The following is a 16,282-nucleotide window of genomic DNA, read 5'->3' as shown; positions in this document are numbered from 1 at the left end:
CGTGTAATACATTTTTATAACAAATGAACTGTTGCTCATTTATTATCTTGAATGTCTGGTGGTTTGGTGAATAAAATGAGTGGATATACGCACATTCTGCAAGTTCCAGTTTGATCAAATATGTTTTAAAATTGAATCATTCAAAAGGTTGTGTTTTTAAAGATCTGTTAAATTAAGGTCCAATGTGTAATTTTTGGGAGTTTCTATTGACAGAAATGCAATATAATATACATAACTATGTCTTCAGAGGTGTTTAAAGACCTGACATAATGAAGCATTATCTTTTTATCTTAGAATGAGCTATTCCTGTGTTCATACACCGCGGGTCCCCTTACATGGAATTCGCCATGTTGTTTCTACAGTAGCCCTAAACGGACAGAGCGCGTTTCGTAAATGCATTATCTCCATTGGCAAAGAAGAAGAAGAAACGAAATGACATCTTTGTCCTGTGCCAGCCACCGTGGTGCTTCGAAAGAGAGGGGGGTGGATTGAGCCATTGGTTGCAATTCACAACCTTACCGCAAGATGCTGTTAAATTTTATACACTGGATCTATATATGAAAAGCAAAGAATTAGTGTAGTGGTCTGTCTGTGTGCTTGATATGTCAGTGTCATTTTAAGAAAAATATCTTAATGTTAACTTATGTCTACAGTATTGTTTTTAGTCAACCGAGTTGGTGAGTGTTTTAAATATTGCTGCTGTCCTTCTGAAACCTTGTATCTCCATATTTCATAAATTTTATTTTTTGTCATAAATCATTATTATCAGTCACGCTTTGTTTGTCACTGGGTTTTCCAAATATCTAGTCAATAAAAAGTATTAAAAAGTGCTTGTCAATTTTACAACACGCTGTTTAATCATTTAAAAAATGTTTTCCTGAAAAACTGCAAATTTGGACATCCAAGGTTTTGGAAGGACAGCAATGATATGTAACAAAACCTTGTCAGCTTTAAAAAAAACATTCCATTGACATTCCATTACCCTCACCAGACTTATTTGTAATGCTTGTTCTGAAATAGCTCTGGAGATTGGGTGGAACATTATTATGAAACTTTGTCTGTTTTGTATGTGCTACAAATAGTACTTAGATGTGCATGTGTTATGCTTAGCCAAAACAAACTGCCTTTAACAGCAGGTGGGTGTGGTCAATGCCAAAACTTATTTTCTATAAAAGTTTAATGTCTAATCAGCCAAATTCTAAAATTTTTATTACTTTTATACATAATTGTTTATTTATGTAATGTAGTATTCTGGCATATGTGTAGGCAGACAGAGCCCTTCAATTAACCATGCTGTCTAGAAGTTGTTACTCAAGATATTACCCATAATAAAGAAAAAGACAGAAATCACATTCAGAGAGTCGTAAAACCCTCCAGACTAACCATGTGCCCTGAATTTGAGTAATCATAGCAATGATGCTTGTAATGTCTGAAGCTCTGCACAAGTGCTTATTTAGAGGCAGTGAATACAAGACTGCTGAATTCACACAAATTGAATCTTCATTGTGTTCAGTAGTGTTAATGACTGGTTTTACTTCTGTAGCTGGCATGAGAGGGCAGCATTATAGTATCTTACTTTCATCATTATAAACCCTTTCTTGTTATGGTCTGGTATATTTACCTGCTTTGTTGGTTGGTGTATACCAAAAATCAAGTCACAATAGAGATCTCAAAATCACAGCACCTGGAGAACTGGTGACTATCCAAACCAGAACAAGTAGAGTTAGAAAAGAGCATTCGATTTTTGCAGTGACTTGTCTCTATGATCAGTGTTTTGACCGCGTTGCTGTGAGCTTTGGCTTTGGTGGGTGTGTTATTGCAGCTGGTTCTGCTTATAGGATTGAGTGTATCAGAGGTTGAGAAAAGGAAATGCACAAGTGAAAATTGTCTTTAGCTGACATAATATAGCTTGGTGTTACTAGAACGAGAAGTTGTGTGTTCCCATGTGTTTAATCCTTGGATAATGACTGAACTGAACAAAGTCAGAACATCTAAATGAAATATTCATTCAGACAGTTTACTTAGCTTGAGAAGTAGTAAGCGGTAAGTGCTGACCATGACCTTCAACCACACATTTACAGTAAACCAGACTATTTGACTATACAAAGACTTCAAAAAGCTAAAGGCAGCTGTCTTCTGCCCAGTCAGTCAATAACTAACAATAACTGTTTAGTGTAAAGGAACCTTCTAATTTCAGACAGACATCCAGGGTAGCATATAAAGTCACTTTTAATGATCAAGAACAAAGTCGAGTGAGTTTGACTTGACCAAGTTTTTAATGAGTACAGTAGTTTATTTCTCAGTGGAAATTGAGTAATTTTTTGTCATTAATAAATATACAGAGGAAATCTGCACGCATGGGGTTGTGGGACATGGTAGGCAGCAAAGAGATGATGTACAAGTTTAGTGGTGTCAAAAGTTGACCTGAAAGGTTCAGCTTAGTGGAGCTTACACAAACATTGACTTCCGACTGAAAAAACCTTTAAAATATTGCATTCAAAGTGTTAGATGAGACTTTTGGAGTTCAGGACTTTTCAGCCAGGCATCAAAGCCTGCCATCTAGTGTTTCAAAGTGACCATACAAAATAGATCATACAAACGGCACAGCATCACATGTATGGAAAAAGACAAATGTCCCACTGGTATTACAATAATCCTCATTTGTTGCTGTTACTCACCCCTGGCCATATTTTCCACCTGATCTAATGCAGTCTGTGGTATTTGGGAGCTGACAGCCAATGAAAGCTCAGAGATTCCCTTTCCGCAGAAGCCTCGCTCTTCATGAGTCTATAGACCATATCCCCTGTCTAGGACAGGAAGTGAAGGACTTGACACGTTGCACTTTGTTTAGAAACTCTCAGATCTTAACCACTGCCATTCTGCCCCATAAAACACCCGCCTGCTTCCTATATCTGAGGTGATCTGTGAAATTCCTGACCTCAAACTGTTTTACATGAAGCGAGGAATACATTGAGGATGAAAAATGGACAGGTCGTATGGGCGCATTTCAGAATTCTGATGTTCGTGACCTTGTCTCTGGGTGATGAGTAGAAGTCTGACAAACACTTCAAGTGTGACATTATTGACACGAACGGAGTGAAGTGGGAGAGATGAGTCACATTTCAAAGCTTTCGTGGTGAATCCAGTATATAGATATGTATGTTGTAGACATGCTTTGAAGTTTTTGAACTGTTGTCATACGTTTTGTTTTTCAAGTACTCTGATCCTGTATAAATGTGGCAATGAAGTGACGTTTCGTATGAATTAAAAAAATTGCCTGTAGTGTATAAATAATAAAATCATCTGGCTCTAATAGATCATAATTAAGCTCATACCCCCATCTGCTGGTGAAGAGTATTGGTGCAGTAGCCTCATCTCATAACATGACGTTTTCATGTCCACATGTGAATTACAGGAAATATTTCTGTCAGTGTTTGTGCATAGGTGTTTAATGTATAGGTGACACTAACCATTTTTATAACAGAATTTAGAAGGTTCCACTTCGGTTGTTGATGTAAACTTTGCGCCCTGCCCTGTGAAGATATACTGTGTGGCTTGCAACTGAAATTTTGAGAATAGGGATGAAACGATATGTACATTTTGGGCCGATAACCGATATATTGGCCGATATACCGTTTCTAAATATTTTCTGAGACTAAAAATGTTTTTTCCCCCCTGAAAATCATGTACCAAGCCTACTGTACACTAATTAAAGATTCTTTAACTTTTCAACTTTTCTGGTACAATGTTTATTTAATAAACAAATTAAAGATGTTCTTCCAGAGCAACCCAGAAAGGTGTTCTCAGTAGCCAGAAGTCTAACAGGTCTCAAGACAGAAAGCATTCAGACAGCCACTGTCGGCTTCAAACAATATGCTTTTGTTCCTATAATTTACACATTCATAAATATCTACATACTACATCAACAATGTTTTGCTTTATGTCTTTTTGCTAATAGCAGTATGTGAATGATCATGACAGAAAGACAGTACTGTACTGTATTTTAACTGTGAGCAGCGTGCAGCTCAAGTGGTTCAACTAGAGGAAATGATTAATAATTTATCGGCTATAACATATCGGCCTAAATTTTATTATCGACCGATAACATTAAAAATGTCCATTTATTGGCCGATACCGATATGGCCGATAATTTATTGTGCATCCCTATTTGAGAACAATCCTATAGCAAGAAATATTCTTATTTGTCACTTGAGTATTCAACATAGAGATGTTAAATCTAGAAAATAAGTGAGTTATTTGCAGTATGTTGGATTTGGGTCACTTTGTAAGCCAGAGGCTTTGGTTGCCCAGTCCAGCAAGTCTTTTACACAGTGAATAAGAGTGTTGACATCAATTAATGTACACAACCATGCATAATGCTTGATTTTGTAATAAGACTTTTATCAAATACGTTTGGATGTAGAACTGCCTTAGTTAAATAATGGAAAGAGTCATAACTGAAAGATCACAGTTCCACTGCACCCCTATATTTGTTTTCAGGCTCTCAATGTATTTGAGTCTGAAATCGTGAGTGGGGCCTTAGGCCAGAACCTTTAAGCTGCTCTGAGTCTGCCCTGCCCTGAAATAGATGGCAGGCAAGTGGTAAACAACAGCATGTGGAGATTACATTGAGCAAGAGTCACCAACACAAGACAACACGAATCTACAAATCAATTGCAACAATACTGCATGTTCATGTCACCTTCCAAGTGTTGTTTGAACGGTACCACACCAATGTACTTATTCACAGTACAAATATATGTGTTGTTTCACGATAAAAAGGTATATAGCTGCTGGATTGAAATACATATTTATATTTAATAATCTATACAATGAAGTCTGTCAATACTTAATACTGTGAATGTTAAAGTGATGATTCACCCAAAAATAAGAATTTTCTATTCATTTACTCACCCTAAGATTGTTCCGAACCTGTAGCAATTTCTTTGGTCTGCTAAACACAAAGGAAGATATTTGGAAGAATGTCAGTAACCAAACAGATCTCATCCCCCCTTTACTGTCATAGTAGGGAAAATAAACACTATGGGAGTCAATGGGACATGAGATCCAAATATTCTTGTACATGTACACATGCCTGCCACTTCCACAGTCTGTGGGGTTAGTTTAACATATCCTCTCCAGTTCTGTAACAGGAGACCTGGAGTGCATTTAAAATTTTCACAAACTCATCCAATCCTCTGCGGCCCGCACCCTTGTAAGCCGTAATTTAATGGCACTTCTTGCAGTGGCTCCAGCGTGCCGTTTTTCTTAAAGGAAATCCAGCTCGGAATAGAATGGGGCCTCATAAAATCCACTTCCTCTGCCAGTGTGTGCGAGGAAATAAGGCCTCTTTCATACCCCCACATTCCACAGAGGCTCGCATAAGTCCAGGTAAAGGGTTATCACTATGGTGATGGCATTTGGCACTGCTATTTTGAAGCAGTCAGACTGAAACAGTGGCGTGTGTGTTGGAATGGGCAAGTGCGTGTGTGTTTGTGTGGTGGGGGTTGGGTATTTGTGTGTGTTTCTAAAGTCTGCCTGGTGCCTGCTGCAGAAATAAACTGCAAATTAGAAGCTTTATCTTTTGGGGATCGTTTTACACACATGGCAGTAGCTCCTGCGTCAAAGCATGCGAGAGGAGGTGGGGTGCGGAGGAGATGGGCTGTCCTGTACCGGTGCTGTCTTTCTGCACGACTCAGGACCGAGTTAGACGCCTTTGCCATCTGCACAGTCACTCCAACTGTTTGGGTTTCACATGAGTTATATGTGTTGAGACAGGCCTGTGTGCTATGAACACCAGTTTGCTTTAATACCGTGCGAAAGGCTAATAAGATAGTGTTGATCTGTTACCAGCATGTGTTATTTATGTAACTCATAACAGAATATAATAGCTTTAGTAAATTCAATTAAAGAATTTGCAAGATGCATTATATAATGGCTATAGCATAGTTTGAGATATCGCTTTAACCCATTTACACAACAAATACAAAAGACCAGCTCAATGTTTTAAAAATACAGGAAATTGTAAATGCAGAACATTGCCAAGTGTGTTGCATAGGTTATGGTCATGGCACCAGTTAACCTGCAGCTTCTCTGCTTTGTAAATAAACATCAAATCAAACAATAGAATAAAGCTAAGAGTAAAATATGCGTTCTAACAAAAATCTTTATTATAAGACTGACACTTGCATTATAACTGCATTAATGCAGTAGTTGGCATGTACTGTATTAGGGGCAAAACAAAATTTCCCCTTGTTTTACTCACCCTCAAGGCATCCTGAATGCAGTCGGAGTTATAATACCACATATCATTTTTCTTCCAAGCTGTAGAATGGGGGGCAATTTTTTTAAGCTCCAAAAAGTGCATCCATCTATCAAAGAACTGCTCGACATGGCTCCGTGGTTTAACAAAGGTCTTCTGAAGCGAATTCAGGGCTCAACGCTAAGGATTTTTTTCTACTGGCCCGGCCGGGCAAGTGATTCAAATTTTTACTGGCCCTGCCAAAATTTTCACTGGCCCCACCACAACAAAGTATTAAATAATATCTAGTTATTATTATTATTTTTTTACCTATGTAATCTCAATAAATAAGCATATGATACCCTAACAACTATTAGCCTATAACTCAAAATTGCAAATATTGTTGAAGACAACTATTCAGTAAGTAATACAATAAGATCAAGTAATCAAAGTATGTGCAATAGCACAGATAAATGTAATAAAATCAGGTACAGAAATTAAATAATGTAAATATTTTATAGTCTTCTCTGTATTAAATATAATTTTGATTGAACCTTACTAAAGTTATAATTTAATCAGTGAAGAGCAGTGAGTGTTTTTGTCGTCGTTCTTTGTTGTTTGATGAACAAAACTGAGACGTTTATTATGCTGCTGCCCCTTTAAGAGATGCAAGGATCTAATATAATGTAACACACACGTTTTGTTTCCGAAAGACATAATTGGTTACTTTTTACAAGGATGCTTGGGAATGTTGGCATAATTTTGAGTCTATATGAGAAACAAATCCAGTGCTCTTTTGCTGCATCTTGGGAATATTCAAATAGGCAAGTCTTAAAAACTTTGACGATACAGCACTGGCCCGATCGGGCAAATGACAGTTCCCTCAACTTGCCCAAGGATCTCCCATGCTGGCCCTGGGCCATCGGGCAGTCCTTTATGTCGAGCCCTGGAATCGATGCGTTTGTTTAAGAGAAATATCTTAACGTTAATGTCTAGCCTCCGTTATCCCTCGGCTGCGCGTGAACCAGAGGCTTGTTTTTCTGGCAAATGATGGTGACGAAAGACGTATCCTATAGAGGGTATGCATTGACGTCACTTTCCCACGTGCACATGTCAGGATACGCCCTGGGACACACTCCCCTGGGTGGCAAAACACCCAGCAAAATGGTTAAGGAGAATAGTAGAGACAAAGAAACCCGGACTAAAACACTCAATTATTTGCTGAACTCAACGGTGATCATTACGACTTCCCTATTATTTACAAAGGAATCCGGTGTTCCTGGACATTGAAATGTTGCACGGAATTGCGTTTCCTGATATTGTAAGCAGTCATTTTGCACGGGGGCGCGCTCCGGCGTGCTCACGTGGGGTTCACGTGGTACACTGTAAAGTGACGACACATCCATACCCTCTATAGAGGGTATGCACGTGTCGTCACTTTCCCACGTGAATACGCCAGAACGCGCCAGCTTGAGTGGTAAAACACTGGGCAAAATGAATGGTTACAATATCAGGAAACGCAATTCCATGCAACATTTGAGTGTCTAAGAACACCTGATTTCCTTGTAAGTCATAAGGTAGTCGTAAGGATCACCGTCGAGTCCAGCTGCTTGTAGTTTCAGCAAATAATTGCATGTTTTAGTCCCGGTTTTTGTTCCTCCTATTGAATGCAGCCATTTTGCCTTAGTTTTACCACTCAAGGGAGCGTGACCCGGTGTGTTCACGTGGGAAAGTGACGTCAATGCATACCCTCCATTGGAACAAAACGTAAAATGCAGCGTTCATCACCGGAACTTTCAGACACGCCTGCGTCATTTGCTGGAAAAACAAGCCTTAGGTTCACGCGCAGCCGAGGGATAACGAAAGTTAGACATTAATGTTAATAGTTCTCTCAATATGAATATTTCTCTTAAACAAATGCATCGATTCTCTTCAGAAGACCTTTGTTAAGACCACAGAGTAAGCAGTTAAGCAGTTCTTTGATGGATGGATGCACTTTTTGGAGCTTCAAAAAAATTTCCCCCCCATTCACTCCCATTCTACTGCTTGGAAGAAAAATTATACGTGGTATAACTCCGAATGCATTATTCTTCAAGATCAAGAAGAAAGTCATATTCAGTCAGGATGCCTTGAGGGTGAGTAAAACATGGGGAAATTTTGTTTTGCCTCTGAAATATCCTTTTAACCTCATTTGGATTTGGAACACCACCATATTTATTTTGATATTAATTACTGCGATTTTTATTTGTGCATGCTGATGTGCAGCGTGTATGTCTATATCATCACTCGTCGGGTGGAAACGTCATATGCCAGGAAATAAAAACTGACTCACAAATGTTGGGGAGTAGCTATCTACAAGTAGCGACCACATTTTCAGTAGCTTGATAGTAACTAACTTTTAAGACAGTATAGGATCCCCAATAGCTTTCAGTATTTCTTAAATTACAGTAAATTGTACTATAGTATTATAGTAATTACTCTGTTAAATGATACAACAGTATTCTGCCGTGTTAACTAGTAAATTGATCAACTGTAAAAAATCCTGTAGTATACATTAATATTTACTATGTTAAGGTTCAATTTTACTACAGTAAAATTTACTATACTAGATACTAAAGTATAGTACAATATTTTTTTATGCTGGAAACAGTAAATGATGACGGAATTTTCATTGTTGAGTGAACTATCCCTTTAACTACTTTAACAAGTAGTTAGCTTGTAGCTTTAAATCTTCAGGGTTTTTTCACAACTTAAATAATAAAACTATGATGAGCATTTACATTAGCTGATCTGAAAAATTATCCGATCCGTGAACCTAAATCCGTAAAATGATCCAAACTGTGAGTTTTGTGATCCGTTGCACCACTAGCATATCAAACTACAGTTTATAGATTTGCTTCCCCAACACTGTAACTTCATGAAGGTTGACTTTTAGTAATGATTTTTTTTTTAAACTAAAAAACATGAAAATAGAGATACGTTTGACAGTGACAATATTCATATTATTCATTATCATATACAGTACCGATGAAGGTAGAAAGAAATACGTTATGAAATGTAAGAATGTGAATGTTGTCTCGTCTCATCACTTTCAGTACGGATCTCATATAACTATGCACCTCCTCCGTGCCCCATCCTGCTCCAGTCTCAGTGGCCTGTGCTGCACTTGCTATGCCATAAATCAAAACACTTAAGCATAGCTTAGAAAACTGAAATTAAACTCTGTAATACTGGCTACAGGCAGCAATGCACTTTTTCTTAGTGTTGAGAGTAAAGAGCACCCTCTTACTGAGGACCAAGGGACCAGGTTTTGGGTAACGTTGCCAATGGAAAATTGTGACATCGTAATGTAAGAGTAAGGGGTAGAGACGGGGCAGTGTGGGGGACGAGGGGCACATCGTGCTTCAGCTGGCGATGGCATCCCAACACTGTGCAACTGAGACCTGTTGAAAATTATTGGAATGAAAACATTATTATTCCTTCAAACCAAACAAATTTAGCTGAACTTTCATTCTATTCAGCATTATCGAGTATTACCTTCAGTATTTTAAATCCTAGAAAGCCGCTGGTTCAGTAGTTGAAAACAGTCTCCAAAAGGTTACTCAGATAGGTCATTTCGATAGGTCATGACAGTAGACATTTGGGGAACTAGAAGATGACACCTTTATAGCGTTCTGATAGCTCTGGCATCCCGCATAGCGGATTTGCCCTAATTGAAGACTCAGCGTGGCGCTGGTGTTTGCACAGTGTCCAGTATGATGAGAAGAAGACAGGTGTGATGAGGCCGGTTCCTGTCAGTGCAAGAACACACTCAGCACCTGCAGAGCCATCTATATGCCCGGGCACTGTTACAGCACGTCCTAGAACAAGCTGGCCGCCGTAAGTGTGCGGACAGGTGGGATTCTGGAGCTGAGGTGAAGGGGGTTGCAAGTATTAACTGTCTCCTCACTCATAGGGTTTCCCAGCGTTGAACAGCACTGCTGGGCTCAGCGAATGCACTCGCATGCTTGCATGGACAAGCCCCTATCTCCTTCAACACCCAGAAACTGTTTCATAATCCAGCCACCTAAAAAAACTCCAAAGACGGGGCATGATTTGGGATGTTTTTAACTGCAGTCTAAGGGAAATCCCTTAATCTTAAAAATTCTGAGTGCAAAAGGAATGCATCTTTTCTTCATTCTTATCTGAAAAAATATTTTTTAAGAGTGGGTGCGTTGCTCTTTTGCTAAATCCATGTTTTCGTATATTGTATATAGAAGACTATACAGTTTAGGGTCCCGTTCTCTTGATCCTACAAATCTTGTAAGCTGAAGGTGAATGCTTTAAGTGATAGTTCATCCAAAAATGACAATTCTGTCATCATTTACTCACCCTGTTGTCGTTTCAAACCTGTATGACTTTCTTTCATCTGCAGAACACAAAAGAAGATATTTTGAAGAATGTTAAAGGATAGTTCACCTTCAAAATGAAACTTCTGTCATCATTTACTCACCCTGTTGTCGTTTTCAATCTGTGTGATTTTCTTTCTTCTGCAAAGCACAATATATTAAAAAAAAATTGAACACTTGGTCCCCATTCACTTCTATTCTACGGACACAACACCAATGCAAGTCAATGGGGACTTTTAAACATTCTTTAAAATATCTTATTTTGGAGAAAAACAGTCATACAGGTTTGAAATGACAAGAGAGCGTGTAAATAATGACAACATTTTCATTTTGAAGGTGAACTATTCCTTTAATAACCGAACAACGGCAGTACCGATTGACATCCATTGGTTTTGTGTCCGTACAATAGAAGTGATTGGGTACCACTGTTAATCGATTACCACAATTCTTCAAAATAAGTGAGTTTAGTGTTTGGTCTATTTTGTACCTGAAATTTTAAAGGTTCAATCTACATTTGGTCGCATTATTAGCAAACATTGTAGAAATATACAGTATACAAATTCCTTTTGGCCACTACAGTATATACCTACATGCGCCACCACAATATATGTTGAAGCAACATATCAGACAGTCCTAGTTTTATGTAACTATTGCACCAAGTTTCCTGGGTAGTGAGGAAACGAATGATAGCTAAAGGTGTAACATAGTTATAGTATCCAATTCTGTCTGAATGTTCCACACGTCCACTGACACATTCCAGCACTTCTGATAGCATAGACTTAAGTTCACACATCTAAACGGTCCAGGCAAAGCCAATAGAGCATATTCACACCGAGAGATTAAACATTACTCAGCTAGCACTGTATAAGACTGCGAGTCAAGAAGACTGTGTTCTGGATTCATATTGTTGACACTTCTGGATTCATATTGTTCAACAGCGGAGGACATTAAAGACTTGGCCTGCCCTGCCCTAGTGTTTCTTGGCATTGTGCTGTGATTTGTCAAGCTTCGTGACTTCGCAAGAAATGTAATCACCTAAATATACACAAGACCCAGGATTGTATTCTTCATACAAAGTGTGCTTGATTCTCCTGAAATAACTCGCATGCTTGGTTTGACCTGTTTTGTGGAACACAGGGTCCATCTGCTGGGAGCCATCTGAGGTCATTTGTGACCGTTTTTATCCAAGATGTACACTCCACCACTGTGTTTCATAAAACTATCAAATGAAATGGAGTAAATGATAAAAAATCTCCTCACCGTTAAAAAGAACAGAATGCAGATGAATGTATGTTTTATTTGTCATCCAGACTCAAGTTGAACGTGTCAAAATGAACGAATGAGACATGACTGGACTATTTATTTGATTTACGACGACCATGTGAGAACATTTCTTAGTGTAATTCGGCCCTGGCCATGGTAGTGTTCATGCTCATGTGACACACGAGGGTCGTAGTGCTCCCGTGAGGATGCAGATTTGAGTTTGGACCGTGTCATTTCCCGTTACCCTGTCACCCCACCTCCTTTTTTTCAAGTCTGTGTGGACTAGACCCCTAGTGTGGTGTGATACATTGTAACCAGGACAACCCGTTTATTAGAAGAGACAAGTGTATTTATAGTTTTTTTTGGCCAACACAAGAATAAGTATTTCATTACATACACTTGGAGCTGACTGTAATATCTTGTCGTCTTCTCCAATGGCCGTCCTTTGCAGTAGAGGAGGCTGATGGTGTTAGCAGCAGGCAAGGCTCTTTATGTCCCTCGGCCCTGCCCACAGTGGAATCTTCATGTGTTTGATATTCTCCTAACAGCTGCCGCAGACAGAACAGGGAATGCTGGGATTGCTATGTACAGCTGAAATGTCAGGAGGCCTCCTGTACAGCGAGTGTTATTTATAAGGCTTAAAGGAAAGAGGAGAAGATCTGCTGGGCGTTAGGGCTTTAGTAACGCAAAGGGATCTGCTCCCCCTGCCCGCATCATTTTTTTCTTCATGAAAAGTTCATTGGTTTATTTGTGCAGATAAAATGTAAACATAGCACTGATTAAAGCAGCTGTCTGCCAATATAACCACACACCGGCGTTGCATGGATTTCTGGACAGATAGACAGTGGATAATTTACACGCGCTGGCGCTAGGTGTCACTGTCCCTTTTAGTTTTCAATTCGGTCGTTTCATGAGAGGGTTAAATGGACGGTACAATAGCAGATAAAGGAATAGTTCGACTAAAATTGAAAATTCTTTCATCATTTACTCATCCTTGTGTCCTTCTAAACCTGTATGAGCTTCCTTTTTCTGCAGAACACAGAAGAAGATATTTTGAGGAATGCTCCTAACCAAACAACACAGGCCCCCATTGACTTCTTTTGTATGGACACAGAATCACTGAGACATCTCTCAAAATATACTATTTTGTGTTGCACAGAATGAAGAATCAAATACACGTTATGAACGATGCAAGGTAAATAAATGATGTTAGAATTTTTATTTTTGTAAACTGTCCCTTTAAATATCTTTATTGTCTACACAAATTTTGTGTTTAACTGGTCAGTCATTCTAAATGCAAAAATGAACCAGTCACTTGGACATAGATCGTTTTCTAATTTACAAGTGTCATTTAGTTTAACTGCATTAAAGAAAATGTTGTGTGTATATGGCATTGACCCAGGACCAGTGTGAGAGTTTCGGACCAGATTGCAAATATTCTGCATGGTCCATTGTCATTGCATCTTGCATTTGTTGATCTTGTGTTGTTATGCCATGCTTGAACAAAACCAAACTTGAGTTGTGAGTTTTTCATGATGAAAACATAACATTAAAGGTGCACTTCATTTCATTGATGTTATGTTATGCTATGGATGCAGTGCCCTTAACATTTCAGACTGCATTACTCAACTCCCAAAGTGCACCCTGTGAACCTCTGGGTGCTGGACATTGCAGGGCCCTGGCCACCTAAGCTCTCCCCTCGGTTTCTCTCTCTCTCTCTCTCCCTGCCCTGCTCTGTGCATAAACAAAGTCTTGATCGACAGCAATTTGCACTTCATCTGTGCTCTTGCTAACTTTAGCCGGAGGTGGGAGGGGGCTTCCATTCCCATAATACGACTTGCTCAGCCATACACAAGTGCGCACCACAGACATTTGATCAAACTGATCCCCCTCCCCTCTGTATCATCGCGTTCAGCCCCCTGCTCATCAGGACAGGACGGGCGCACAGAGGGTACAGGTCTGGGAGGCAGACCCCAGAGCGGCTCATGTTTCGCAGGGCTGGGAACCCGTTGGCTATGGACTTGAGTTGAGATTTGTGTTTTGTAGTTTCCAAAGGCAATTGGGAGGCTGGCGGCCTGGCCTCTTTGGTACAATGCTCCTGGATTCCAGGTGTCACAACAGCAGACAAGATTCTAGGAATAGCTGCTTGCACCAAGACACATCCACCATACATCCCAGGACGAAGCCTAGCAAATGAGAATTTTGAAGCGTGCCAGCGCATGCGAGTGAGTGACAGCGGGACGAGAGACACTACGAGGGCCACTGTCCGGAACGGCTGCTAAACGGAAGTTAATCCCCGTTAACGGAAGTCACAGAGGACGTACTTTGTTCATTTCACTTGGGGATTTTTCTCTCTTAGCACTTTTCGAATTCTTTTGACATTGCCAATATGATGATCAAAGAGGCCTCGTTGAGGGAGGATCCCGACCTGCGGGGGGAACTGGCATTTTTAGCCAGAGGTTGTGATTTTGTTCTCCCGTCACGATTCAAAAAAAGGCTCAAGTCTTTCCAGCAAGCTCAGGTCAGTAGGCAGCCGTGCGTCGTGAGCCTCTGCAGTTCAACAAAGAATGCTGGCTAACTCTCACATGCCAGGCAAGACAAACTATTCACAGGCAGATACCAACTTGTTTATTAATAGGACAGTGGAAGGGGGTGAGGCAGGGCAGGAATACAGTGTCCAAGTGTTGCGTACGGGAGCTCTCAGGACGGGGGGAGGGTGTGGATTCGAACCACAGCTGCTCTGTTCAATACTCGGTGCATGCGGGCCTGCGCTGCACGCTTTAGAGTTCTTCAAAATTCAGTTGCATTTCAACAGCTCCGGTTGTGTTTGATTGACAGTTCAGAAATGAGCAGCTTTAAGTGCGAACTTTGACTCTAGGGTTTTGCCCAGAGACTAGAATAAGAACAGTATGTGGGGACTATGCATAGAATGTGTTGAACATTTCCACAGCTTGTTATTAGAAGTTTAACCTTGGTGCTGCAAGGTCCCTCAGGAAAAGAATGCTCGAGTATACGGACATCAGCTGTTTGCTGTCAGTGTCTGGCCTGTAAATTGGTCCGTATGTGTACAATGTTCAGTTTGACACATTTGTTGAGTCTTAGATGCTACACCTTGGCACATTCACTATATCTCCAGATCTTAAAGTGTAATGAAAATTATCATTGGGGATTACATTGGGATCTTTAACGCAATGTGATCTTCTGTGACAGAAAAGGCTTTTCTTACTCGTTAATTTGATATCACATACTGATACATATTGATAAACCTAGTGATGTAACAAGTGATGTAAGTACACACGTCTAAGAACATGCTGTCCATTATACAATATATTGACTTGTATATAGATTTTATTTGAGTGTATATTACGAAGATATCTTATGTATTGATTTTGCCTGGAGGTTTTTATTATTAAGTTATTGGTGGAAGAAGTTACTCATCCTGACATTTAGATTTTCAGTCTTTTATACTGATATACTTATTCAGGAGGATCTAAGAGAGAAGTTGAACGATCTAATGAGAAATGAATCGAGACGAAGTTTAACAGAAGGTATAAATGATGTACTAGGATGCAGTTAGTTTGCTTTGGCTGGTGAATGCACATCATGTGTTATGAGTGTTGGGTTGTTCATCACTGGTCTTTATTGAACGTCCCTCTCCATGTTAAAGGAACAGTTCTCCCGAAAAAAGAAAATTCTATGAAGTTGCTTCAAATCTGTATGAATTTACTTTGTTGTGTTGAACACAAAAGAAGATATTTTGAAGAATGTATGAAAGCAAACAGTTCTGGGGCACTTTTGACTACCATTGTCATTTTTCCTACTATGGTAGTCAATGGTGGCCAAGAACTGTTTGGTTACAAGCATTCTTCCACATATCTTTCTCCGTGTTCTGTGAACTGTCCCCTTAACATCACTCTTCATATCCTCTGTTTACTTCAAACATTTCTTCAGGTAATCACTTTCCCACTCATTCTCATTCACAACTCCTTCCTGGTGGAACATTCTTCCTAACTCAGTCCGGTCAGCCACATCTCTCACAACATTCAAAAAACTACTTAAAACCCATCTCTTCTGTGAATACTTGACAGACAAATGAGTTAAAAAAAAACTCTTTCTCTCAACAGGTATTGGTCTGGCTTTTGTTGAAACTAGTAAATTTGTATTAGCACCTATTGTATTATTGCTCCTGTATGACATATCGCTTATTGCTCCCTGAACTCTCTGTAAGTCGCTTTGGATAAAAGTGTCTGCTAAATGACTAAATGTAAATGTATTTGTTAGTATATTCTCTTTCCAGACTTGGAATTTAATTCATCCTCTCTTTATACAAATAAAAGGTTCTTCACAGCGATGCCATAGAGGAATAAGTTTTGGTTTCCTAAAGAACCAT

At 39.5% G+C, this 16,282-nt stretch overlaps 1 protein-coding gene across 2 annotated transcripts in view; it reads left to right on the top strand.

The window, feature by feature from the left end:
• The window catches only part of ppp2r3a (protein phosphatase 2, regulatory subunit B'', alpha), a 79,772-nt gene that overhangs the window by 54,887 nt on the left and 8,603 nt on the right, over positions 1 to 16,282 (top strand). The window lies entirely within an intron of this gene.

This window comes from Triplophysa rosa, linkage group LG5 (assembly GCF_024868665.1).
Source record: "Triplophysa rosa linkage group LG5, Trosa_1v2, whole genome shotgun sequence".
Taxonomy (NCBI): Eukaryota; Metazoa; Chordata; class Actinopteri; order Cypriniformes; family Nemacheilidae; genus Triplophysa; species Triplophysa rosa.
This window is presented reverse-complemented; position numbering and strand designations above follow the sequence as displayed.